This window comes from Haliotis rubra, unplaced genomic scaffold (genome assembly GCF_003918875.1).
Source record: "Haliotis rubra isolate DU_JTF1 unplaced genomic scaffold, ASM391887v1 Scf367, whole genome shotgun sequence".
NCBI classification, from domain to species: Eukaryota; Metazoa; Mollusca; class Gastropoda; order Lepetellida; family Haliotidae; genus Haliotis; species Haliotis rubra.
Genome location: NW_025767043.1, coordinates 79506 through 86225, shown reverse-complemented (window position 1 = coordinate 86225; position 6720 = coordinate 79506). Strand labels below are relative to the sequence as shown.

General features: G+C 39.6%; 1 long non-coding RNA gene across 1 annotated transcript; it reads right to left on the bottom strand.

Moving 5' to 3' along the window:
• Positions 1-3188: 3188 nt before the first annotated feature.
• LOC124285721 lies at positions 3189-3639 on the bottom strand. The gene is made up of 2 exons (XR_006900871.1): positions 3331-3639; positions 3189-3291 (listed from the first exon to the last, which is right to left on the bottom strand). It is a non-coding gene; the product is annotated as an uncharacterized LOC124285721 (long non-coding RNA).
• Between the last annotated feature and the right edge of the window lie 3081 nt (positions 3640-6720).

The window sequence follows — 6720 nt, the reverse complement described above, 5'->3', positions numbered from 1 at the left end:
TATATATAACGAACTACGGTTGTAACGAACTAGTGATTCGTTATAACCGTAGTTCAGTGTACTATCGTGAGAGTGAATGTGGTTGGAGTGAGTTTAGTTTTACGCCGCACTCAGCAATATTCCAGCGATATGGCGGCGGTCTGTAAAACCAGACAATCCAGTGATCAACAGTATGATCTTCGATCTGCGCAATTGGGAACCGATGACATGTGTCAACCAAGTCAGCGAGCCTGACCACCCGATCCCGTTAGTCGCCTTTTACGACAAGCACAGTCGCCTTTTATGGCAAGCATGGGTTGCTAAAGACCTATTCTACCCCGGATCTTCACGGGTGGAATGTGGTTGGAAGTCAAATCAGCTATATTCCAGGTAAAGTACACGTGTATATCCGACAATGCAGTCATGTTACGCTTGAGGCAGTTGGCGACGTCACACATGTTCAAGACCAAAACAGATGCGGTTGGGTAGCCTAGTGGTTAAAGCGTTCGCCCGGGTTCGACTCCCCACGTGGGTACAGTGTATGAAGCCCATTTCTGGTGCACCCCGCCGCGATGTTGCTGGAAAAAGCGGCGTAAAACCACTCACTCACTCACATAGGCCCCCGCAGCGGGTCAGAAAATCGACAAACTAAGCCCCGGGTTACTATCCAACACCTCCACTATATAATATGCTCACTCACTCACTCACTCCAAATCTTAGAACGTGCCTTGGTTCGCGTGGAGCTATGCACGAGTGCACAGCTACTTTCAAAAGTTCATTAAGTAGAAGTTGTGTATGCCCTTAAAACATTATAAAGGAGCTAAATTGTATTGCCGTATATTTATAATCAATTAATCTGTCAGTTACGTTCTTTTCGTTCGTCACTATGATTAGCACGTTATGAAAAACAAGCCTTCGTGCAAAGTTACACAAAAGGGGTGAGCAGTAACGAATGTCATCTGAGGCGCCTCAGTTCGCTGTGCCCATGAAATTGGAATTGATCTTCAGTAGCCCATGCATCCCTGAAGTGTCGGCTAACGGGATCGGGTGGTCTGGCTCGCTGACTTGGTTGACACACGTCATCGTATCCCACTTGTGTGGATCGATGATTATGCTGTTGATCACTGGATTGTCTGGTCCAGGCTCAATCATTTCCCGACCGACGCTATGTAGCTGAAAATATTGCTGAGGCGGCTTAAAACTGAACTCACCCACTTCGCTGTGCAGAGTTGTTTCCCTTGGGTCTGCCAGAAACCTATGGTCGTGGTTCTAATGTCTGTTCGCCCCGATTCTTTTTCCACGTCTATCAGCATCATACCCATGCACGTTTCACGAAACAATAAACGTCTGGGACCAGTATCACGGGATTTCTTCCCGCACCAAGCTGATCATGACGGAACTGGAATACTGTTCATAGCGGAGTTAAACTCACTCACTAGGGTCACGTCAGGTGAATGTTATTATCAGCCAGTCAGCCTCGGGGCTTTTCAATTCTCTATATCCAGACGAGCAAGGTACTGAAACAAGCATGTCTGGTTTCAGTATCACGTACATGCATATAGGAATTGTACAGTTCTGTACACGACAAGGGTCATATATCACGTAGCAGATATGTTCATAGCAAGCCCCGATCAGTGGTTCAAATTAGAAGCATACGAAAACGTATGCAGAGCCCCTAAACATGCGTTGTGCATGTCGTCGTCGACTGGGGTGCAGCTGTTATAGGCTCTGTCATTGTGCCCTGGTGGTGAACGTTTCGGCTGAAGTTCCCGATTTGAACTACTGAATCGCCTGGTTAAGCTTCAATGCAGGCTACCGTTTTATAGCTGAAATAATGTCAAGGTTAAAGTTAGAAAGTCTTTAGGGACCGTTTAGAATATATGGCTGGTGGTGTTGATGATTTTTATGGAGAAGCATGTACAATGTGCGTGACACCCCCACCCCACCCCCTCTAAAATTTATTTTAAGATACAAAGTGATACATCCCCCCCTGCATGTCATGTACAAAATCAATGACAACACCCTCCACCCCTCCCATGTTTTTTAAGCATAATTAATAAAGATTTCTATGTACAAGATTGTTGACCCCTGCTAGTACATGTGTACAAAGTTGATAACCCCCCCCTACCTACCCAAAGCAAAATTGGTGACCCCCATCCCCTTACAATTAGCATCTCTTCCACCTACACTAGTGGATGTACTGGTCATTCATATGTAGTGTGGGGCGGTGGGGTAGCTTTGTGGTTAAAGCATCCGCTCGTCACGCCGAAGACCCGGGTTCGAATCCCCACATGGGTACAATGTGTAAAGCCCATTTCTGGTGTCCCCCGCCGTCATATTGCTAAAAGCGGCGTAAAACTAAACTCAGTCAGTCATATGTAGTGTACGACACCTCACTAGTAGATGTACTGGTCATTCATAATGAGTGATTTCTACAACATTTTTTGTGGTAGGTATATATGAATGAACACTTTCTTTAGTTACAGCGATGTTTCAGAAGAGATTCTAACAATAATAAGCTTAATAACAGTGTTAGAATCTCTAAAACATCAGAAGTTGGTCATTCATATATACTTTTCTTATGATAAACTAACTTCTATATGCCTTTCTGGAAGTTATAACCTTGTTAGTTGTATTATGTAATGGTTATATTGTGGGTTTTATGATGATTCGTTCGCGTACAGATTTTCCAGTTCACTTGTTCCAACCTGAAAATCAAGATGTAACTCTCAGGACCGAAATGTAGGAGATGAAACTACAAATAAGGTTTGGTTTGTAACTCTGCACTCAGCAATATTCCAGCTGATGGCAGTCTATAAATAATCGAGCCTGGACTAGACAATCCAGTGATGAAACGGGTGATCAGCATTAACATCAATCTACGCATATGGGATGCGAGGACAGGTGTCAGGCATGAGCCTGACCTCCCGATCCCGTTAGTCGCCTCTTACAACAAGCTTAAGTTACTGAAGACCAATTCGTGCATGAAAATAAGGTTGGGGAAGAAATAGCCTAGCTAGGCCAGAATCTCCCTTTTCATATAAGAACAAGGGTAGGCAAGAAGTAGCCTTTAAAGTGGATTCAGTGGTGGGGAAACTTTGGCCTAGGACAAACTTTCCACAGGGAAGATTAGCCTGTTACACAGGATCTTCACGGGTACTGTAAATAAGGTCTCCAGTTGTACTTCTGTTATTAAAAAGGAAGGCCACTACCAAACATATGCCTTTATTAGAATAACAATTCATGCATGACTTGTGTATCACAACTTTACTTTTATCACTGAGTTATCACACAGAAAAAGAAATGTCAATACTTCATACCCTGAAACATGCGTGGTAATGACATTGATACATACAATCAAAACGTAGTGAAAATAATGCCAATGTTCATCTTTTCTAAGGACATATCTGAAATCATTTTTCATGTAATTTTAAGGCACAAAAATGCATGATTTGGATGACATCGAACAGACCCTTTACCATCAGGGTCTTACATTTGTTCACAATTCTGGAAGAAGAATGACTTCTGTATTAACATCCATTGCATAGGTAAACTTCTGTAGCCTTTCAACCGTACTACCTGCCTCAGGGAATGTGACAATATGCAAAGAATGCTATATATGGAGAAGTCAACCAAGTGCTGCAGTCAGCGTTTGATAATGACAATTATAACCAGAGGGGAGGGAGTATTCACATTGTCAGTTGCAACCGGTAGGGTGGGGTGTTCACATTGTAAATTACAACTGGTTCTGTGTTCACATCAATTATAACAGAGGGAGGAGTTTGGGTGTTCACATTAACAATTGTAACAGGTGGGTGTTGGTCACTCTACAGAATACAAGATGGTATCTGGGTCTGAATCCATCACTGAGACAAACTGCCTGTCTCCAGGAGGAATACAGGTAAACAAAACCAATGTCCAGATTAATTCCATTTCACACATGTCCCAGCCATATGTGCCTAGGGGAATGACCCTCCCTTTGATATCATTTCAAAAAGCGTCAGCATCTTATGGTGAACTAATGCCTTAAAAACCTAGGTTATTGTTTTTACACACGCATACTTTCAAACGAAAACATTTTATCACTAATCCCTATCTTTGCTGTGATTCTTTAAATATTGAAAGGTAAGGTCATCTATGACATCGAGATAACTGACTGTGAGTGGAGTGTTACACAGCTTTTAGCAATATTCCAGCAATAACATGGGCTTCAGATCTGATGTGGTCACACATTAAATATACTATCTAATTATTGCACTATATATGTAAAATAGACTCAGTATAAGCAGTGTAATGAATAATACTAAGACTGATGTAAAATACATCCAAGTGACCAGATAGAATACAAAATCATATAGAGACCATCACAGATACCATTTTGTAAAATAAAACTTTGTGCTAAGTAGTATTTAATTTAAAAGACATTATGCAATCCAGGTGTGTAACCTTTACAATGCCACTGTAATACATTTTCCACAGCATGAGAGTCCACTAACCTTAAGCTAATTCTCGGAGATGACCCTAGTTACAGAACTTTCCCCAATGTACTTTCTATCGTGCAAAATTCACATCAATGAGTACTGTTGACTGCAGTTATGAACAGGTGTAGGTAACAGTAAAGCACCCTGTTTGACCGCAGCAGTAAAGCACATGTTTGAACATGAAACAGATAAGGCCATATATTTCAGTCTACAATTGCAGTGGTGTTGCCTATGAAGATACAGATTAACAAAAACCCCATAAGAATATATAACACCAGCTGCCATTTGAGAAAATAGATTGCCTACCTCTAGATATGTGTGTTTCGAAACTAAACTTACCTAATCTGTCAGTGACCCAGAATTAAATTGATCCAATAAAATGAAAGCAAGTCTGACATTGTTAACTAAACTACATTACTGCAATATCTGAAAATGAAGATGGCAGGTCGGTTTCAGTGCCGCCGCCGCCACCACCACCACCACCACCACCTTGTGTGGATTTCTTGGGACAGAGTAAGGATTGGGTATGTGTATGTGACTACTCTGAATACTGCTTGTACTGTTGCTTTAACTACTTACAGGTTGAAATGGTAACTGAACATTGCAAACAGGTTTACTAACTTCCACATAATCAGGTCATGTGGGTATCTGATTTAATAACCAAGATATTTCTCTCTATAAATGTACAAGAGAATAGTCTCAAATACAAAAACATCACATGAAGCGAGACAGTCAGTCTTTCCATTCCCATATAATACTGTTCAATAAAGTCGTAAAAGACTATACAAAAAAATGTCGGTGAGATTCATTATTTGGCAAGATCTTTAAAAAGTTTCCTGTAGATTCTGGTAAAGCAATTGTGATTATAGATTTTCTTAATAAAACAGCTAGAGTGTTTCCTTTCTGTCAGGTTCAGCACTTCTAAATGGACACAATATTTTGGATTGATAAGGTTAAATTAGAATGGTACATGGCCTTTAACAGTACATTCCTGGTAATTAATGCTGCACATACTTACTGACCTAATATCTCTGAACAGGGTAATACTTAGACTACATTGTTATCTAGCAACAATCAGTGTTTCATAGGTCACACCATAAAGGTTATTCACTTTAACGGATCCTAAAACATGTTTCTTTCAGAAAACAATAAATTCTATGAAATTTTCTGTGCAGATAATAACATTGAATTAGATCATCATTAAATCAACTGGCTAAAATAAACAAGATTCTTTAAAATGGCAAAATATAAATACTAAAAACATAACATTTTAGGGAAGATTCTTTCCTTATCACATAATATATCATGTCTTAAAACAAAATTTATTATGATTATCACCAAAAGCTTTTCAAATCACAGCATTTTGTTATTTGACAATCCAGTGATCAACAGCATGAGCATCGATCTACGCAACTGGGAATCGATGACATGTGTCAACCAAGTCAGCAAGTCTGACCACCGATCTTGTAGTCACCTCTTACGACAAGCATGGTTGCTGTGGATCAATTCTAACCCGTATGTCACTTTAACGGATCCTCAAACATTGATTTCACAGTATTTTGAAGATTTTCACACACAGAAACACTTTGTTCATAATGGGAACTGGATATAAAATGTTTGCTCGATGAGAGGACGGCAATACAGGCCTATTTGGCTCACTGGGCATGTCAATTAAGTAATAGAATATTTCAAAATACTATAAAAATATAAATATATTAAAGCTTCATATGAGCAAGTCTTCATGATCTGAGATCAATACTATTAAACATGTAAATGTTTTATCAATTCCTTGGAGTGTCATTTTTGGTCAAAGACACTCATGTTCAAATACTGAATTAGAAACACCTAGAAATGGGCTTGCCAATACATTAGTCTTTTTACCATTGATAATATCCTTCATACTGAAGTCTACATCATGTTTTGCAGTGAAATATTTCTCTTTAATATTTTAATGCTAACACCTTTGGAATATTGCAACATATCTGACAAACTGTCATGAAATAATTGTTCAAGTTTAAAACCTAAATGAACTATACAATAGTTTGATTATCACTATAGTCTTCGGCAAGACTCAGCAAACTGTTGAAATTGTGACCTTTGAATGCAAAACTGGTTAAACAAATTCATTTCCAGAAGTATCTCTACGAATATAGTTTATATATTAATGTCATCTTGGTAGACTAGCATCTTGTGACTTGGTGGAGCTCTGAGGCAGGAATGTTTGAGATTTTTCAGTTGTTTTCTGTGTCCCCTGTGGATT